General features: G+C 41.1%; 1 protein-coding gene across 3 annotated transcripts in view; it reads left to right on the top strand.

Moving 5' to 3' along the window:
• LOC140209958 (TBC1 domain family member 22B-like) overlaps nucleotides 1-22,127 on the top strand; it is a 375,770-nt gene that overhangs the window by 198,144 nt on the left and 155,499 nt on the right. The gene's annotated exons all lie outside the window — the stretch shown is intronic.

The raw sequence follows: 22,127 nt of genomic DNA, 5'->3' as shown, positions 1-22,127 counted from the left end.
AAGGAAATGGCCATTTCCACAATTACTGACAATAATTCTTGTTTTGAGAGGCTTTGGGCTCAGGGGACAGATTGCCATTGATTGAATACTGTAAGAATTATATTTTTGGTTGTAAAAATCAACCTGTAAGGATTTCGGCACTTACTGCTAAAGGCAGCAGGGTAGCATAGTGGTTAGCACAACGATTTACAGTACCAGTGACCTTGGTTCAATTCCCTTTGCTTCATGTAAGGAGTTTGTATGTTCTCCCTATGACTGCGTGGATTTCCTCCAGGTGCTTCAGTTTCCTCCAGCAGTCCAAGGACGTATCAGTTGGTGGGTTAATTGGTCATTGTAAATTGTCTTCTGATAATCTCAGCCATTAGGCTCTATAAGGAGTCAACATATAGCCAGGGAAGTGATGACCCCTTTCTGTTAGACTGTTTGAGGTAAGTTATGCATTGTCTCTGCCATCTCAGCCTCTGAAGCTTGTAGCTCCTCTTTAGTTGTTATAGGTCTCTTGGTGGCTTACCTCATTAAGTCCCCTTTTTGTGTGGTTGCTCAGGTTTTGAAGATGGCCTGCTCTAGGCAGATTTACAGCTGTGCCACATTCTTTCCATTTATTGCTGATTGACTTAACTGTACTCCAAGGGATATTCAGTGGCTTGGAAATTTTCTTATATCCGTCTCCTAACTTGTGCTTTTCAATAACCTTTTTGCAGAGTTGCTTGGAGTGTTCTTTTGTCTCCAGTGTAGATTCTGCCAGGATACTGACTCAACAGCAGTTGGACCATCTAGATATAGGTGTATTTTTATTGTAACCAGTTGAGCACCATGTCTGTTCAGTAGTGATCTCCATTTAACTGATTATGTGACTTCTAAAACCAATTTGCTACATCAGTGTTGATTTGGTGTGTCATATTAAAGGGGGGTGGATACTTACGTAATCAATTATTTTCTGTTTTATATTTGTAATTAATTTGGATCACTTCGAGGAGATCTGTTTTCACTTTGACATAAAAGTCTTCTTTTTTGTTGCTCAGTGTTTTTAAAAAAAGCCAAATTAAATCCACTGTGATTCAATGTTGTAAAACAATAAAACCTGAAAACTCCCACAAGGGTGAATCCTTTTTATAGACACTGTACTTGCCTCCATTAATCAAGACATCAAGTACAAGAGTTGGGATGTCATATTATAGTTGAATAAACTTTAATTAGGTATTAGTACATAATTTGTGTTATGTACAGTTGTGCTTACCATGCATTACATGAGAAAATTGGAGTGCTTCAGTAACAAGAAAAGATTGAAAAGCTTGGGTCTCTTTTCCCTGGAGCGGAGGAGGCTGAGAGGTGATTTGATGGAGGTATATAAAATTAAAAGCTCTGGATAGGGTATTTAGCTAGTGTCTATTTCCCTCAGTAATTTCAGTGAAAGGAGGCTTTAAGGGAGTCTGAGGAAGAAAATCTATCACACAAATATGATATGATGATTATGAAGACACATAGTCCTCTTTTATTGTCATTTAGTAATGCATGCATTAAGAAATGATACATTATTTCCTCCGGTGTGATAGCACAAAGCACAGGACAAACCAAGACTGAAAAAACTGACAAAACCACATAATTATAACATATCGTTACAAACAGTGTAACAATACCATAAATTGATGAAGAAATTCGTGAGCACAGTAAAGTTCAAAGTTTCTCAGATGTCCCACATCTCACGCAGACGGGAGAAGGAAGAAAAACTCTCCCTGCCGTGAGTCATCCAAAAACTTCGAGCTCTGATCAGCTCTCCGACACCGAGTACTGAGTGCCATCTCTGTCCGAACAATTCGACCTCCTTCTCGGTCGCCAAAAGCAGGCAAGGCTGGGGATTTTGAGGCCTACCCTCCGAAAGATTCACGACCACACAGTAACGACAGCAGCGAACGGGCGTTTCAGAAATTTCTCCAGATGTTCCTCTGTGCTTTCATGTACATTCTCCATCAAATCAGAATTGTCCAAGACCCCTATTTAACAGATACAATATAATTTTCACCGGAGAGCTGCGCATGCGCGGCGCGCCGCCATCTTCTCCTCCCATAGTTGGTATCTGCTATGTGCTGCTAGAGAAGGTTGTGAAGGCAAGAATAGTAATGTAATTTAAAAGGCATATCAAAATATACTTGATTGAGCACAATAGAGCAATATGGAATTACTGCAAGCAAATGGGATTAGAAAAGATATGCATGTGCATGGTGGGCTGATCGGCCTGTTTCTTTGTTGTACAATTCTGACTTTGTATTGTAGGAGATAAAGAATTTAAAACCTTTTTCGGTGTAACCCCAACAATCTTTATATTCAGCATACTAAAATGATGACAATGATTTGGCCTCCAGAAACTATAATAAGGGTGTCTGTTTAACCCTGTGCTCTACTTTACCAACACTTGTGGCTGTGTGGCTAGGCACAGCTCAAGCAGCATGTACAAATCTGCCAATGACACCTCTGTGTTGGCCAATTCTTAGATGGCAATGAGGTGGTGAACAGGAGCAAGATAGATGGGCTGGTTAGTGGTGTTACAACAATCTTGCACTTGACGTTAACAAGACCAAGGGTATCAGAAAAAGGAAGTCGAGAGAACACACACCAGTCCTCGTTGTGGGGTCAGTGGTGGAAAGGATGAGCAGCTTCAGATTCCTGTGAATCAACATCTCAGAGTACCTATCCTAGACACGCACGTTGATGAAATTACAAAGAAAGCACACCAGTGACTATACTTCATTCGGATTTTAAGGTCTGGTATATCACCAAAGATCCCAGCAAATTTCTACAAATGTACAGTGAAGAGCACTCTGATTAGTTGCATCATTGCCTGTATAATTTTCAATGCACAAGATTGAAAGTGGCTGCAGAGGATTATAGACTCAACCAGCTCCATCATGGGCACAATGCCAACCTTTCACATCATTGAGGATGTCTTTGAAAAGTGGTGCCTCACGGAGGCAGCATTCATCATTAAGGACACTGACCATCTGGGACATGTCCATTGCTGCCACCAGGAAGGAGGTTACAGGATCCTGAAGACACACTCAATGGTTTGAGAGAAGTTTCTTCCCCTCTGCCATCTGATTTCTGAATGTTCCATGAACCCTATCTCACTATTCCTTTTTTGCACAATCTATTTATGCCTTGCACATTACTGCTGCCACAAAGCAACAAATGTTAGTAGTAATGAACTGATTTTGATCTGAAAGAGAAGTGCTATCATAGGAAACCTCATATGGGTTCTTGTCAGAAACAAACTCAATTGCTGTCATCTCAGTAAACAGATGTTTCTGTAGTCACTGGAGCCAACTTCAAGTGTGAAGTGTAATATAAAGCAAGGAACATTCTGGAAGTGAAATGAAATGAATAGCAACATGAAGAGCCACTTCTATGACAAGAGGACAAAAGAGAATTGTTTAATCTCATTGCTTCTATAGACAGCACAGAGCAACAAATCTTGAATTCTCATTGGGCTTGTAATAAGTTGCAGGTTTTGTTTAGTGTAGTTGTCATAAGAGAAGATGAAAAATCTTGAGGTATTATTGAACAAACTGTGGAATACTTGTTCAGCCCCGGTTGAGAAGGTCATTTATCTGTCTTCTGTCACTGGGCTTGTAGGTGTTACTTTCAAGCATATTTGGTACTCAGATGTGTTGATGTAAAGGACAAAACTTATCAATTGTATTCTGTGTTCTTATCAGACAGGGAAGATGATTTGAATTAATTTCTACTTTGTTTCAGTGGGGGCCATTTTTTTAGAGGCAAGTAGAGAAAGGCAAATTGGAACTGATTATAATTTTAATGTGAAAACTAAAATGGGTAAATTAAATCCAGGCTTCATTAAGACATGAAATTTGTTTATATTGTGAAAATGACCACAGAAAATTCAGCTGTAGTTAATTGTCAAATTTATTTGTCAGAATGTTTTGACGTTTCTCACACTTGCACAGTAAACACCAACAAAGTTTGGTATAGAAATAGATAAACACTAGCTTTTTATCCCTTACTCTTTTTTTTTAAATCATTTGTTAAAACGTTAGAATTAAGATGTTTCTCCACCTTCCCCATAAAGCATTCTTTCATACTTAAATTGAGATTTTGTGCTTTTTGCATTTTCTGTCTTGCTATTTTTTTGTCAGACTTTTTAACTCTTTCCCATTCTTTATTTTATTCTCTGTAGCTGGTATCACAAATTATTATACATATCAAGAAGCTGAAATAACAAGCAGTTTATTTCAGATGATAGACCTTTGCTTGCATTGTTCACAAACATCTCCAATGACCTATAGAGGGTGCCACTGCATTTCTTTTTTTCATTGCAGCAACATCTAATGCAAAATAGTGGATGTGTTGGAACCATATGTTTGCAGCCACAGAAAATTCTGGCCTAATATCTTGATAGTAAGTGAATGTGTGCTAGCATGTAGAAAGCATAGTCATTGCTTAATGCCTTATCAACTGATGAGCACTAAAGAACAAAACAAGAGTCACTGAATAATATTCACCAAGGGACAACGCAGTAGCAAAAATTCAATAATATCTGAGATGGGAATGGATTTTTCTATGTTGCTGTTGGAACTATCTGGAAGGTTTCCAATCTAGCAGCTACTTCATGATCTTTGCAGATGTTGTACAACTGTCAATGACTTTCTGGTTTTTAGGTTTAACGTGATGATAGCAGCATCAGATTGAAAATAACAAAGATTTTCTGTAGATAAGTCCCCGCAAAAATTAGCGCTGTCGTTCACAACATTATGTTCTTAAGTATTTGATAATATACAGTCTGATCTACAAATCTAACTCACTAGGCTGCAATTCCAGTCTTTGACTTGGGTCTTCCTGGATTATTAATGTTCAGTATTAACATTATTCTTCCTCAAAAGTACTTGAAGGATCTTAATCGACTGCACCTCTTCCTAGAGATGCTGCCTGGCCTGCTGCATTCACCAGTAACTTTTATGTGTGTTGCTTGAAGGATCTTAATGTTCAAATATACTTGGCATTCATGAAGTCTTATGTTGCTTAACTTCTAAACAAGAAACAAGTAAAAATGTCCTGTAATAACATGTACTTCTGTCTGATGTAATTCATTATTTTATAGGATTAGTAATCAAATACAGTGCTTTTCTCATCTTGTGGCCATCAGCACTGAGGTAGAAGGAAAAAAGTGTAGACTATTTTCTAAATGGGGAGAAAATTGAAAAATGAGAGGTGCAAAGAGTCTTGAAGATCCTTATGCAGGATTCCCCCCGGTTGGTGGTAAGGAAGGCAAATGCAATGCATTTAGGGAGGACTAGAATATGAAAGTAATGATGAGGCTTCAAAGGCATTGGTCAGTATTTGGAGTATTGTGAGCAGAATTCTAGGCAAGTCTAGGAACAGAGTGCACAGCTTCAGTATAGAGGGATGTCCATTTAGAATAGAGATGAAGAGTAATTTCTTTAGCTAGAGGGTGGCAAATCTGTGGAATTTATTGCCATGGATAGTGAGAAGGCAGAGGAATGGATTTGAGAAGGATAATAAATTAGCCATCACTCAAAGGGCTGAATGACCTAATTCTACTCTTATGGCTTATGTCCTTGCAGAAGAAGAAGCAAATAATTTGCGGCACCCAAAAATAAAAACAAGATTTCTCATTTACATTGTTTGCATTGTTCGAGAATGACCTACCTTGAATGACCTTCCCAAATTTATTCATGCAACTAAAATATTGAAATAAAATCAGATGAAATCATTGTTTCAAGAATATTCTACCAGGTCAACATTTCAGATTGAAGCAGTAAGCAACACATTAGGAGTCATGTTAGACATTTGCTGTGAGTGCTTGAAAAGATACTGCAGTGAAAAACTTGAGCATTAAAATTAATTTGACTTCCTGACAGCACAGTCCTGCCACAAAAGTACAGTCATGAAATATCCTTGGCATTTTTTTAAAGAGAATCGCAAGGCATTCTATAAATATATCAGGAATAAGAGGATAATTAGGGGGAGGGTGGGACCACCCAAGGATAAAGGGGGAAACATTTGCTTGGATGCGAGCGATATGGGTGAGGTCCTTAGTGAGTACTTCACATCAGTATTTACCAAGTAGAGGAATGTGTAGGGATAGGGAAATCATTGCTGAGAATGTTAATACACTAGGGTATTTTGAAGATCTGAAGGTCGTAGTTTGGAGTCTCGGCCAAGGCAGCTGTTGTGTCTTTGAGCAAGGCACTTAACCACACAATGCTCCAGTCCACTCAGCTGAAAATGGGTACCGGCAAATGCTCGGGGTTAACCTCACGATAGACTGGCGTCCTATCCGGGGGGGTGGGGGGGAGTCTCGTACTCTCAGTCACTTCACGCCACAGAAACCGGCATAAGCACCGGCCTGATGGGCCACAAGGCTTGGGACAGACTTTAAATTTTGAAGTTAAGGAAGATGTATTGTTTGGTCTCTGAAAGAGCATTAAGGTGAATAAATCCCCAAGGCCTGATGGAATATACCCCAGATTATTAAGAGAGGAAAATGAAAAGATTGCTGGGGCCTTAACAAATATCTTTATGTCCTCTCTAGGTCACAGGTGAGGTCCTAGAGGACTGGTGAGTAGCTAATTTTGTTCCACCGTTCAAGAAGGAAACCAGGGATAATCCTGGAAACTAGAGACCAGTGAGTCTCACGTTAGTGTTAGGGAGGTTACTGGAGAGAATTCCTAGGGATAGGATTTATGAGCATTGGGAAAACCATGTCCTATCTTATTGTAAGACATTGACGAGGTCTCTCAAGGGATGCTCACCGAGATGATTCAGATGCATGGGACCCATTGTGAATTGGCTCTTTGGGTTCACAACTGACTTGCCCATAGAAGACAGAGGTTGGTAGTGAAGGGACTTACTTTAGCTCAGGGTTCCCAACCTTTTTTTATGTCTCGGACCAATACCATCAAGCAAGGAGTCCATGGACCCCAGGTTGTGAACCCCTGTTTTAGCTAGAGGTCTGTGGTTAGTGGTGTTCTGCAGGGATCTGTACTGGGACCTTTTCTGTTTGTGATTTATATAAATAACCTGGATGAAAATGCATAGGTATGGAATAATATGTTTTGTAGACAATATGACGATTGGTTGTGTTGTGGATAGCATAGATGTCTGGCAAGGAATACAATGGGATATAGATCATTTGCGGATATGTGTGGAGAAATGGCAGATGGAGGTTAATCTGGCCACGTGTGAAATGTTGCATCTTGGTAGGTCAAATGTAAAGAGACAGTGCACTGTTAAAGGCAAGATCCTTAACATTGCTGATGAGCAGAGAGATCTTGGGGTCCAAGTTCATAGCTCCCTGAAAGTAGCTACACAAGTTGATAGGGTGGTTAAAAAGGCATATGGCATGCTTGCCCTTAGTTGCGACATGGAGTTCATAAATCAGGAATTTAAGCTGCAGCTTTATAAAATTCTAGTTAGGCTGCACCTGGAGTATTGCATACAGTTCTGGTAACCTCACGATAGGAAGGATGTCAAGACTTCAGAGAGGGTGCAGAGGAGGTTTACAGGATGCTACCTGGATTAGAGGCCTTGTGCTATAATGAGAGGTTGGACAAACTTGGGTTGTTTTCTCTGGCGTGGAGGAGGCTGAGGGGAGATCTGATAGAGGTTTATAGGATTGAGAGGTAATAGACGGGTTCCCTGGGCCTGTGCAAGCGAGTTAGCTGGAGTGTTTGCTGACATCTTCAACTGCTCCTCACTTCAGTCTAAGATCCCCTCGTGTTTTAAGAAGGCAACGATAATCTCAGTGCCAAAGAAGACCAAAGTGGCATGCCTGAATGACTATCGATTTGTGGCTCTGACATCAATTGCTATGAAGTGCTTCGAGAGATTGGTTATGGCACACATCAACCACAGCCTACCGGTCAACCTCGACGCTTTGCAATTCGCCTACTGGAGCAACAGGTCAACGGCAGATGCCATCTTTCTGGGCCTACATTCCTCCTTAGAACACCTGGAGAATAAAGACGCATACGTAAGGCTCCTTTTCATTGACTACAGCTCTGCCTTTAATACCATCATTCCAAATAAACTGTTTCCTAAGCTCCGGAATCTGGGCCTTAGCACTCAGATCTGCAGCTGGATCTTTCAACTTCCTCACAGACAGGACCCAGGCTGTAAAAATAGGGGACAAGCTCTCCTCTACAATCACTCTGAGCACCGGTGCCCCACAAGGCTGTGTACTCAGCCCCCTGCTGTACTCACTTTACACCCATGATCGTGTAGCCAAGTTTCCATCAAACTCAATATTTAAGTTTGCTGATTACACAACAATTGTAGGCCGTATCTTGGGTAATGATGAGTTTGAGTACAGAGAGGAAACTAAGAACCTGGTGGCATGGTGCGAAGACAATAGCCTATCCCTCAACGTCAGCAAGACGAAGGGATTGGTTGTTGACTTCAGAAGGAGTAGCGGACCACACGACCCAATTTACATCGGTCGTGCGCAAGTGGAACAGGTCAAAAGCTTTAAGTTCCTCGGGGTCAATATCACCAATGACCTGACTTGGTCCAACCAAGCAGAGTTCGCTGCCAAGAAGACCCACCAGCGCCTTCACTTCCTGAGAAGACTAAAGAAATTTGGCCTGTCCCCTAAAACCCTCACTAATTTTTATAGATGCACCATAGAAAGCATTCTTCTAGGGTGCATCACAACCTGGTATGGAAGCTGTCCTATCCAAGACCAAAAGAAGCTGCAGAAGATCGTGATCACGGCACAGCACATCACACAAACCAATCTTCCGTCTGTGGACTCACTTCACACTGCACGCTGTCGGAGCAGTGCTGCCAGGATAATCAAGGACACGACTCACCCAGCCAACACACTTTTCGTCCCTCTTCCCTCCGGGAGAAGGCTCAGGAGCTTGAGGGCTTGTACGGCCAGATTTGGGAACAGCTTCTTTCCAACTGTGATAAGACTGCTGAATGGATCCTGACCTGGATCTGGGCCGTACCCTCCAAATATCCGGACCTGCCTCTCAGTTTTTTTGCACTACCTTACTTCCCATTTTTCTATTTTCTATTTATGATTTATAATTTAAATTTTTAATATTTACTAATTTTAACTTTTTAATATTTTTAATATTTAATATTTGTAATCCAGGGAGTGGGAAGCGCAGAATCGAATGTCGCTGTGATGATTGTACGTTCTAGTACCAATTGTTTGGTGACAATAAGTAAAGTATGAAGTATAGATGGAATAGACAGACAGTATCTTTCTCCCAGGGTTGAAATGTCTAATACCAGAGGGTATACATTTAAGGTGAGAGGGGTACTTTTAAAGGAGATGTTAGAGGCAAGTTTTTTTACACAGAGTGGTGGGTGCCTGTGATGCGCTACCTAAAGATTGTGAGAGAGGCAGATATAGACAGTAGGTGCAGGAGTAGGCCATTCGACCCTTCGAGCCAGCACCGCCATTCACTGTGATCATGGCTGATCATCCACAATCAGTATCCAGTTCCTGCCTTATCCCCATAACCTTTGATTCTGCTATCTTTAAGAGCTCCATCCACCTCTTTCTTGAAAGCATCCAGAGACTTGGCCTCCACAGCCTTCTGGGGCAGAGCATTCCATATATCCACCACTCTGGGTGAAAAAGTTTTTCCTCAACTCCGTTCTAAGTGGCCTACCCCTTATTCTTAAACTGTGGCCTCTGGTTCTGGACTCACCCATCAGCGGGAACATGCTTCCTGCCTGCAGCGTGTCCAATCCCTTAATAATCTTATATGTTTCAATAAGCTCCCCTCTCAGCCTTCTAAATTCCAGAGTATACAAGCCCAGTCGCTCTAATCTTTTGACATATGACAATCCCGCCATCCCGGGAATTAACCTTGTGAACTTACGCTGCACTCCCTCAATAGCTAGAATGTCCCTCCTCAAATTTGGAGACCAAAACTGCACACAGTACTCCAGGTATGATCTCACCAGGGCCCTGTACAGCTGCAGTAGGACCTCTTTGCTCTTATAATCAATTTCCCTTCTTGAAGGCCAGCATGCCATTAGCTTTCTTCACTACCTGCTGTACTTGCATGCTTGCTTTGAGTGACTGATGTACAAGAACACCTAGATCTCGTTGTGCTTCCGCTTTTCCTAACTTGACTCCGTTTAGATAATAATCTGCCTTCCTGTTCTTACCACCAAAGTGGATAACCTCACATTTATCCACATTAAACTGCATCTGCCCACTCACCCAGCCTGTCCAAGTCACCCTGCATTCTCATAACATCCTCCTCACATTTCACACTGCCTCCCAGCTTTGTGTCATCGGCAAATTTGCTAATGTTACTTTTAATTCCCTCATCTAAATCATTAATATATATTGTAAACAGCTGTGGTTCCAGTACTGAACCCTGCGGTACCCCACTGGTCACTGCCTGCCATTCCGAAAGGGATCCGTTAATTGCTACTCTTTGTTTTCTGTCAGCCAGCCAATTTTCAATCCATGTCAGTACTCTGCCCCCAATACCATGTGCCCTAATTTTGCCCACTAATCTCCTATGTGGGATTTTATCAAAGGCTTTCTGAAAGTCCAGGTACACTACATCCACTGGCTCTCCCTTGTCCATTTTCATAGTTACATCCTCAAAAAATTCCAGAAGATTAGTCAAGCACGATTTCCCCTTCGTAAATCCATGCTGACTCGTACCGATCCTGTTACTGCTATCCAGATGTGTCGTAATTTCATCTTTTATAATTGACTCCAGCATCTTTCCCACCACCGACATCAGGGTAACCGGTCTATAATTCCCTGTTTTCTCTCTTCCTCCCTTCTTAAAGAGAGGGACAACATTAGCCACCCTCCAATCCACAGAAACTGATCCTGAATCTATAGAACATTGGAAAATATTACCAATGCGTCCACGATTTTTAAAGCCACCTCCTTAAGTACCCTGGGCTGCAGACCATCAGGTCCTGGGGACTTATCAGGCTTCAGACCCAACAGCCTATCCAACACCATTTCCTGCCTAATATAAATTTCCTTCAATTCATCCATTACCCTAGGTCCTTTGGCCACTATTACATCTGGGAGATTGTTTGTGTCTTCCCCAGTGAAGACAGATCCAAAGTACCTGTTCAACTCGTCTGCCATTTCCTTTTCCCCCATAATAAATTCACCTGCTTCTGTCTTAAAGGGCTCAATTTTGGTCTTAACTATTTTTTTTCTTTTCACATACTTAAAGAAGCTTTTACTATCCTCCTTTATATTCTTGGCTCGTTTACCTTCATACGTCATTTTTTCTCCGCGTATTGCCTTTTTAGTTACCTTGTGTTGCCCTTTAAAAGTTTCCCAATCCTCCGGCTTCCCACTCATCTTTGCTATGTTATACTTCTTCTCTTTTATTTTCATACTGTCCATTACTTCCCTTATCAGCCACGGCCTCCCCTTACTCCCCTTAGGATCTTTCTTCCTCTTCGGAATGAACTGATCCTGCACCTTCCGCATTATTCCCAGAAACACTTGCCATTGCTGTTCCACTGTCATCCCTGCTAGGGTATTGTTCCATTGAACTTTGGCCAGCTCCTCCCTCATAGCACCATAGTTCCCTTTGTTCAGCTGTAATACTGACACTTCCGAGTTTCCCTTCTCCCTCTCAAATTGTAGATGAAAACTTATCATATCATGGTCACTACCTCCTAATGGCTTCTTTACCTCGAGGTCCCTGATCAAATCCGGTTCATTGCACAACACTAAATCTAGAATTGCGTTCTCTCTGGTAGGCTCCAGTACAAGCTGTTCTAAGAATCCATCTCGGAGGGACTCCACAAACTCTCTTTCTTGGTCTCCAGTCTACCTGCATGTTAAAGTCCCCCATAACAACAGTAGCATTACCTTTGCGACATGCCAATTTTAACTCTTGATTCAACTTACACTCTACATGCAGACTATTGTTTGAGGGCCTGTAGATAACTCCCATTAGGGTCTTTCTACCCTTACAATTTCTCAGTTCTATCCATACTGACTCTACGTCTCCTGATTCTATGTCCCCCCTCGCAAGGGACTGAATATCATTCCTCACTAACAGAGCCACCCCACCCCCTCTGCCCATCAGTCTGTCCTTTCAATAGGATGTATAGCCTTGAATATTCATTTCCTAGGCCCTGTCCACTTGAAGCCATGTCTCTGTTATTCCCACAACATCATACTTACCAATTTCTAACTGTGCCTCAAGCTCATCCACTTTATTTCTTATACTCTGTGCATTCATATACAAAACTTTTAATTCATTACTCCCCTCACCTCCCATATCAATTCCTATTTCATTTGGCCATACTGTACGATCCCTTCTTGAGCTTTCTGCTCTGTTGATCCTGCTGTCTTTCTTAACTTTTCTTATTCTCACTTTCCCTTTATCTCCATCCTTATGTTTCCAGTTCATCCCCCCCCCCCACTACTTAGTTTAAACACACCCGTGTTGCAGAGGCAAACCTGCCTGCCAGTATGCTGGTGGCCCGCTTATTAAGGTGCAACCCGTCCCTTTTGTACAATTCATCCTTACCCCGAAACATACCCCAGTGGTCCAAGAATGTGAATCCTTGCTTCCTGCACCAGTTCCTCAGCCACACATTCAGGTCCATTATCTCCCTGTTCTTGACCACTCCAGCATGGGGAACTGGAAGCAAACCGGAGATAACCTCCCTGGAAGTCCTGCTTTTCAGCTTTCTTCTGAGTTCTCTGAAGTCACGCTGTAGAATGTCTTTCCTTTTCTTCCCCATGTCATTTGTGCTGACTAGGAACTTTTAAGAGATGTTTTAGATAGCTACATGAATGTGAGGGAAATGGAGGACCATGGACATTGTGTAGACATAAAGGATTAGTTGAGTTGGCTATTTGATTACTAATTTATTTGGTTTGGCACAATATTTTGGGCTGAAGGGCCTGTACCTGAGCTGTATTGTTCTATGTATTTCCGCTTCAATAAGGAAATACCTCCCGATTTTTCTTAAGGTTTCTCAGGCCTTCTTAGCTTCCCTTTCCAAGTTGTGCACTGCTTTGCCAGGTTTGAGTTACTCCAATCATGTTTCTGTTTTGAACACAGCAATACCTCAGACTAAACTCTCACATAATATTCTTTATGACTGTACCTGCAACTAGAGTGTATTTTTCAACAAATCTTTGACATAATGACAGCAGCATCTCTCCAAGTGCGAGCTTTTATTGTTACGTATCATTTGAATGGCAGAGCAAGTGACTTGCTTCCAGGCAACTATTCATCTGTGCCACTGTGCACCAGACTGAGATGGTGCAGAACGAGAGGCTAGACTGACTTGCCTTCAGTCTCAGGAAACAGTTCGCTGATTCTGGATCGTTCGGCAGAAATGAGTGCAGATATGCTGTGTGCCACATTAAAATAGGTTAGTTTTTCATATTTATTGGGAATAAATTTTAAAGAATCCTATTGCTTATGTAATAATGAGAGATGTTGTGTACTCATATTATTTAATATTTATTTGCATATTTATTTATTTAATTCCAATTAGCCTTAACCTAATCACAGGATGATTGACAATGACCAATTAACCTACTCCGTATGTATTTGAGCTATGGTAGGAAACCGGAGGACCCAGGGAAAACCCACAGATTCCATGGAGAGGATGTAGCGTTTCCTTAGAGAATGGTGCCGTAATGCAGTGAATACACTTCTGGCAAAAACAACCAGCTTCTATAGTGTCATGCTAGTTATTATTTCTAACTTTTATTGCACTAATTCTGAAATTATATCTGATGTTTTCGTGTGCAATTAGGTGAGCACCGAATAATGTTACTCATCGCATGCACGCCACGTGATTTTGCCTGTAGAGGCATAAATTGAAAGTCACTTTTCGATGCTGTGATCATTGTGGAACACTCTCATTCAAACTAGAACTCATTGTACTAGTTTGTTGCTTTTCCTTCTATTTGAAGAGAAGGTCTTCTGAAATCGGTAGACCTGGTTGCAGGATCCTCAGATACCTTTCAGCTTTTGCAGACGGTACCTAAACAGTGAGTGTTGGTCTTGTCATTTTTCTGTTAGGTACTCAATCTGTTGGTGCCACGCATTTCAGGAAGGATTAGGCTATAGCTGGCTATTCAAGATGCTTTGAGGACAAAGAGGTTAAAAACATACATTACTCATCAGCAATAAACAGGTTCTCAGAATCTACAGCAGTAGCACATTCTAACTCAACTGACCTTATGTACAATGTGTTTGCAAGCTCAGATGTTGGAAATTCATCATCACCACTCGAAGGTCTTTGGCTACGCCCTTGTGGCAGCACTGTGCTGTCAGGAGGTCAAATTAATTTTAATGCTGAAGTTTCTCACTGTAGCATCTTTTCAAGCACCCACAGCAGATGTCTAACATGGCTCCCAATTTGTTGCGTATTGCTTCAATGTGAAATGTTGACCAGGTCGTGTATTCTTGAAGTAATGATTTCATCTGATTTTATTTAAATATTTTAGTTGCATGAATAAATTTGGGAAGGTCCTTCAAGGTCATTCTTCTTGAAACTGTGGTGCTGGCCATTGATAAAAGCATTTAAAGCATTAAGGTTACATGAATTAGATGGAGAGGAACTGTTCGAATTGTTGGACAGGACATGAGGCAGGGATCAGAGGAGGAATGTGATTAGCAAAAGGACCAATAGTGACATAAGGAAAAAGTTTATTTTTGCACAGCAGGTATGAAATTCTGCCAGGCATGTCAGTGGAGGCTAATGCAACTTTAAAATATATGGGAGAGTTGGATTGTTATCTGAAAGGAAAGAAAGATTTGCAGTGCTGTAAGTAGCATCCTGCAAAAAACATAGGTGAAGTCCTCCATGCCTCCTGTCACAAGTGGACATGGCAATGCACAAGCCAAGACATAACTTGCCCATATTAGCCATTGCGTGAAGCCATCCCAGTCTCCAGGGCTCTGCAAGTTGCCCCCTACCCAGTCAGGTCCTGCAGCAGATTTCTAAGCTTGGTGCAAACTGCAGCCTGTTGTGGCCTGCTATATCTCTGAGAAGAGTTTCCTTACTGATGTATTTTTCTGATCACTCCTCGTGCCAGTCCCTAGGGTTGAGCTATGGTTTCAGATGTAGTGACATACTGTAATTTTAATCACTGTTCTCCCCATCATCTTGACTCACTAATTTTCTACTCCAGATGGTGTTTGAGTAGGAGGAATAGGAGAGCTTTCTTACTAACCTGCCTTATTGAGGGTCTCTAACTGTAGGTCAAATAATAAATTATGGAGTGGTCAAAATGAAACATTCTTTGCGAACGTACCCAGGAGATTCCTTCTCTCTTTGGCTTGTGTAGTGGCTTAGACCAATGTAATTCTTCAGCCCGTAAAGGGCAAGATGGTGAGATACTGAACTTGAAAGAACACCTCTCTTATGTGATGGCATCTCTTATGTTCTTCGCTTCTTGATCTCAAATGTAGAATGTTGGCAAACTGTTTTGACTGGTCCTGATTGAGGGTCTTGACATCAAATGTCAACTGTCCATAGATTCTGCCTGATCTGCTAAATTCCTTGGCATTGTGTGTTGCTCCAGATTTCTAGCGTCTAGTAATTTCTTGTCTGTGTAGCTATTTTATTATTCTGCTTTTGGAGATTTGACTTCTTTGTGGGGGTAAAACTTCAATGCTTGTATGTAGATAAGAGATGTGGATATACAGTGGCATGCAAAAGTTTGGGCACCCCGGTCAAAATTTCTGTTCCTATGAATAGCTAAGTGAGTAAAAGATGAACTGATTTCCAAAAGGCATAAAGTTAAAGATGACACATTTATTTAATATTTTAAGGAAGAAAACTTTTTTATTTCCATCTCTTACAGTTTCAAAATAACAAAAAAGGAAAAGGGCCCGAAGCAAAAGTTTGGGCACCCTGCATGGCACTACTTTAACACCCCCTTTGGCAAGTATCTCAGCTTGTGAATGCTTTTTGTAGCCAGATAAGAGTCTTTCAATTCTTGTTTGGGGGATTTTCGTCCATTCTTCCTTGCAAAAAGTTTCTAGTTCAGTGAGATTCTTGGGCCGTCTTGCATGCACTGCGCTTTTGAGGTCTATCTACAGATTCTCGATGATGTTTAGGTCAGGGGACTGTGAGGGCCATGGCAAAACGTTGCAGCCAAGAAGTTCTATTTTAACTTCAGCAGTCCACAGGACATGTATCTAAAATGCATCAGACTTGTTTAGATGCTCCTTTGAAACTTTTGAATAGAAGTTTTTGGTCGTAACGAGCACAGGTATGTTTGGAGAAAAAAGGGTGCAGAATTTCATGAAAAGAACCCCCCTCCAATTGTTAAGCACAGGGTGGACCGATCATGCTTTGGGCTTGTGTTGCAGCCTGTGGCACGGGGAATATTTCACTGGTAGAGGGAAGAATGAATTCAATTAAATACCAGCAAATTCTGGAAGCAAACATTACACCGTCTGTAAAAAAAAAAAGCCGAAGATGAAAAGAGGATGGCTTCTACAACAGGATAATGAACCTAAACACACCTCAAAATCCACAATGGACTACCTCAAGAGACACAAGCTGAACTTTTTGCCATGGCCCTCACAGTCCCCTGACCTAAACATCATCGAGAATCCGTGGATAGACCTCAAAAGAGCAGTGCCTGCAAGACGGCCCAAGAATCTCACAGAACTAGAAGCCTTTTGCAAGGAAGAATGGGTGAAAATCCCCCAAACAAGAATTGAAAGACTCTTAGCTGGCTACAAAAAGTGTTTACAAGCTGTGATACTTGCCAAAGGGGGTGTTACTAAGAACTGCCATGCAAGGTGCCCAAACCTTTGCTTCGGGCCCTTTCCCTTTTTTGTTATTTTAAAACTGTAAGAGATGGAAATAAAAAAGTTTTCTTCCTTAAAATATTAAAGAAATGTGTCATCTTTGACTTCATGCCTTTTGGAAATCAGTTCATCTTTTACTCGCTTAGCTATTCACAGTAACAGAAATTTTGGCTGGGGTGCCCAAACTTTTGCATGCCACTGTATTTACAGGTTCTGTGGTTATGATTAACTATGTAGGTATTTTTGTGTGATGGAGAAATATTTTAGTTTGTGGCTTAAGCTATTGTAACTTGTATGGTGTTTCTTTCATTGTCACCTATGGGTAACAATTCTTTGCACCAACCCTTTATATAGCTTAATTCATATGATACAGCCTGTTTCAAACCTGTCTCAATCACTGGTGCAGCTTGCTTCCTTTTTGCCTGTGAATTCTCATGAGTTTAGTGTATATCAGTCAGCATAAAGAAGCTTGAGGTGAAACAAAGGAAATGTCTTTTTCAGAATATAATACTCATAACCTAGCGTATAATTTAGTAGGGATGACATAATGTCATTCACAGTTCTGCTTCAAATTCTCTGGATGCTAAGAATTCCCTGTCTCACTACTGCTATGTTACAATTTTCAGTGTTTTTTTATTTTGATTTTCTCATTTTATTGTTTTTTTTCTGGGAAACACAATCAATGGTTATCTTGAGATGAACTTGAATAAGGGAGTTTTCTCCTGCCTGTCCTGAGGCACTTTCCTGCTTTTTCTTTGTTCTTTCTGCATATCAATGTGTAACTTTTGGAATGTTGTGATTTGGTTGTTGGACAGTTATGACTTCACTTTAATCTAAGTTGATTGGCAGATATGTTTGTGCGTAGCTGAGAGAACGCATTATTGTTGAAGCAGCCATTCAGTTTTGCCGTTCAGCTGGTACCACATAGTTCTAATAGATCCCAGAGGAGAAAACGAAGTATTTCAAGAAAAAAAAATCTGTATTCTAGCAAAACACTTCCCCTTGGTCCAAAGTACAGGTGCACATTCCTTTATCCGAAATTCTGAAATCCAAAAAGCTCCGAAAACCGAGGTTTTTTTCTGTCAACAGCTGACATCACACAGGTGTGACGTGGCAGCACTAACAGAGGCCACCATACGTCAGTTGTGGCTCAGCGCTTGTACTGGTTACACGTGCATTTGCTGATATTTTTGCTGTTTGCTGATACTTTGTGGTCACTGTTGACTTTGTGTTTAATTTCACTGTGAAACTGTCAAAAAGAGCTGCAGATACCCCTATGGGTAACAATGAGAAAAAGAGAAGGAAGCATCTATCATTATCAATAACACAGAAAGTAGAGTTATTGCAGGAGCTTGATCCTGGTGTATCTGTGCGGCGTCTCACTGAAAAAAAATTGTGTCAGAACTGCCACTGTATATGATTTAAATAAACAGAAAGACAAGTTACTGAAGTTTTAAAGCGACTGTGATGACATTTATTCCAATAAGTCATTTACCACGTGTTTGAACGCAAACAACAGGAATTCTGCAGATGCTGGAAATTCAAGCAACACACATCAAAGTTGCTGGTGAACACAGCAGGCCAGGCAGCATCTGTAGGAAGAGGTGCAGTCGACGTTTCGTCCTGACGAAGGGTCTCGGCCTGAAACGTCGACTGCACCTCTTCCTACAGATGCTGCCTGGCCTGCTGCGTTCACCAGCAACTTTGATGTGTGTTACCATGTGTTTGATTCGGTTTGTTTGAAGCTGTATATTTTTATGTTTTATTGAATGTTTTTGTTGGAAATAATTTTTTTTCTTGTCATTATTCCCTAAACAATACAGTATAACAACCATTTACATAACATTTACATTGTATTAGGTATTATAAGTAATCTAGAAATGATTTGAAGTATACGGGAGGATGTGCGTAAGTTTGGTGTGCTGCCGGGTCCTAAAGTCCACCACATTGAGACAAGTTAAATAAGGGACTTGAGCATATGTGTTTTTTGGTATTCGGGGGTCGGGGGGGGGTGTCTGAAATCTGAAAAATTCTGAGTTCTGAAATCCAACTGGCCCCAAGGATTTCGGATAAGGGATTGTGGACCTATACTTTGAATATATTGTTTTAGAAATTCAGCAGTGACTATTAGGGGCATGTTCTTATTACATTTATTAACGATTTATGTTTTGAGTATTGAGTAGTACTGAAAGGCTTTGATATTGCCTTCCTTTTGTATAATGTGTCATTGTAGAGTAGTCAAAGCATCAAATGATTACTGGTGAGGGTGGGGGCAGATTCACTGGGGTAATGTCTTGGAATTAAGGCATCATGTTACCAGGTTATGGGCTATGTCTTGTGGAAAGATTAGGTTTGTGGTTCTGAACTAATGCTTACAGATTTAGATCATGTGTTGTGGTTTGGGTTTGTGGATTAGTGTGAATTGTGGCTGAAGTGTTGTGAAGGGTCATGGATAGCTTTTTACATCTTTTTTTACAATCACATGACAATGCTGTGGATATTAAGAACATGAAGTACTGCAAGTCTTCCCTATTAGTGAGTTGCTCGATAACAGTGGAGCTTGACTTATCGTGTACCATTGTTGTGTTGTTTTGACTGGAATTGCTGCGTACTGTTGTGCCAAGATGGTGTATGGTCCTAAAAAAGCTGTGAGTGATTGTCTTGAACGTGGTTTTTTTTGTGAATGCAAGACCCTATTGGACATTGGTTAACGGAGAATACTCCAAGTCTAGAAGCCTGGTTCGCTGGTTCATTGGTAAGACCGCTGTTGGGAAAGCTGTTTTGGCTTAGTTATAGTGTGGAGTAGACCCTTATGCCACAAGGTCATTTGTTGCAGCCACCCGGGGAAGAAGGCACCTGAAGTGGCCTTTATAAGTGTGCTGAAATCCATTCTGGATTGGGGGCTGGTGCCTCCCAGTGGTGCTCCCCTGTGGTGTCTGCTTTGGTGCTGCCCTGCAATGTTCACTTGATGGAAGAACAAGTTGGACCAGGACAACATCTCATGAACCTCCAATATTCAGGCCATGCTGCTCAGGGACTTGGGCTATTTTTTTGTATGACTGTATGCTTCTGCCTTTGTTACTATATGTGCTATGTGCTGTGTGTTGTTGGTAATGTGTTTTGCACCTTGGCCCCAGAAGAAAGCTGTTTTGTTTGGCTATATTCATGTATGGTTAAATGATAATTAAACTTGATGGATAGGCGCTTAGTGGTTGAGAAGTGTGTGGGTGGTTTAGTCAGTAGGATTTGTGATCACTGAGTTTGTGAACTGAAGATAGAGAGAAGTTAGAAGTAAATTAAAAGGTGTGTACCTGACTAGTTATCCCAGTGTCAGCCTGCAACCTACTCTTTTTTTTACTTGCAAATACTGTGGAGGGTACTACTGTTGTTTACAATCTTCAAGCATTTGTGTAACCCAATGGCAGAAAGAATGTAAAACAATGTGGGCTGATTTTCTTGATAACAATCCTCCTTATTCATTTCAGAATTAATATATTGGCTGCAAAATCATTTTGTGTAATGCAGTATAAGACAAGAGATACACAAATACATTTTTTCTTATAAAAATAAACTGCCTTATAGAGTAAATGTATGAAATCCAGGAAGGTGTTGTGGGGAATTGGTTATTCTATGTTCATGCCCCTGCTCTTTACAACTATGCAAATAAATGAATAACCAGAGCTTTCAAATAATTGCCAGTACAAATGTTTTATTAGTCAGGAAAATTTATGGTTTTACATTAATCCTAACCTTGACAAGCTGATATTGAGTAATTATTGAATAACCACCTACAATGGTTATTCAATGGTCCCTCTCTTGTGTCCCTAGTCCCCGTTGTACAATTTAGCCTACAGTACTGTGCAAAAGTGTTAAGCACATTTACAAACGTTTGTGTGTGTGTGTGTCTATCTATTTATATATATATATATATATATATATAAAATATAGATAGCTAGGGTGCCTAAGACTTTTGCACACTACTGTATTTGTCAATGTGGAGTGGAGAGTGAGTGTGTGAATCTGGGGTCAGCAAAGAATATTAGGAATGGCAAGGATAGAGCATGACAGGAGGGTTGTGGGACAGGTGGCAGAGAATGAGTGCCAGGGATGGGGAATGACGCAGATGCAGACTCGCCTAGCCCTGAGATACAAGGTCAGGTAATTAGGTTCCAAACAATTGGTTTATCAATCATAACAGAATGACTCTCTGGTGCCTCCCGGCCCCTTTCTCAACCATGATTATGACCTCCCTGCCCCTTTAGTCCACAATAGACACCTATATCAGAGTTAGGTTTATCATCGTTCACATATGTCATAAAATTTGATTTTTTTTCAGCAGTAGTGCAGTGCAATACACAAAACTACTACAGCACCTTGTGCTTAAGACATTTGCACAATACTGTACTTCAAATCAGATCAAATTCAAGTTTAATTATCTATCATTCAACCATGCATGAATACAGCCAAATGAAACAGCGTTCCTCTGGGAACATAGATAGCACATTTAAAATACCAAGCAAAAAAAATAGTCTCGCAAAAAAACATAAATAGCCCAAGTCTCTTAGCGACATGTCCCACAAATTGATGGTACGGTTCCCAGCAGTGCGCAGACGCACACAATCCAGCCTGTCATTTCACCAACACTGGAGGGCAACACCAGTGGGTGAGGCCAGCTTCCAACTGAGCATGAGCGCCATGCTACACCGCGTCTAGCATCTCCTCTCCTGGACTGCAGTAGCAGGCAAGCCCGTGGCTTGAGGCTTATTCCTCGCTACAACTGAGGTCGTGCAGATGCCCCCACATCTGTCATGCCACCAAGAAAGGGAAATAGGCTTGAAGCATCTTGCATTATCATCGTCCAACAGAATCTTGTGACCGCATGAGAAACATCCAAGAGAATTACCCAAGATGCCTTCGCACACCAATTCTGATGCCTTCCTGTAGCAGGGAGCGACATGGTCTGCATCCAGTCCAGTACCTCTGCCAATGAGCAGCTTACTGATGAGGTATATCTGCAGTACCCAAGGTTCTTGGAATCTAGTATAGTCTTGCTATTGTAAAAAAGACATTAAACAAAGAAAAAAAACACCTTTGGTTGGCTTGCAAGAGGCCACTGCATCAGAATACACCTCTATCTTACTGGAAGTCAGGTTTCAGATTAAGATTTAATTATCACATGTACATCAAAACATACAGTGAAATGCGTCATTAACAAACAACACATCCAATGATGTGCTGGTGGCAGCCTGCGTCACTACTCATTCTGGTGCCACATATGGTATCATGCCCACAACGTTCAGCAGAATAACACATGCAACAACAGCAACAAAACAAGAC

The sequence above is a fragment of the Mobula birostris genome, chromosome 14 (genome assembly GCF_030028105.1).
Source record: "Mobula birostris isolate sMobBir1 chromosome 14, sMobBir1.hap1, whole genome shotgun sequence".
Lineage (NCBI taxonomy): Eukaryota > Metazoa > Chordata > Chondrichthyes > Myliobatiformes > Myliobatidae > Mobula > Mobula birostris.
This window is presented reverse-complemented; position numbering and strand designations above follow the sequence as displayed.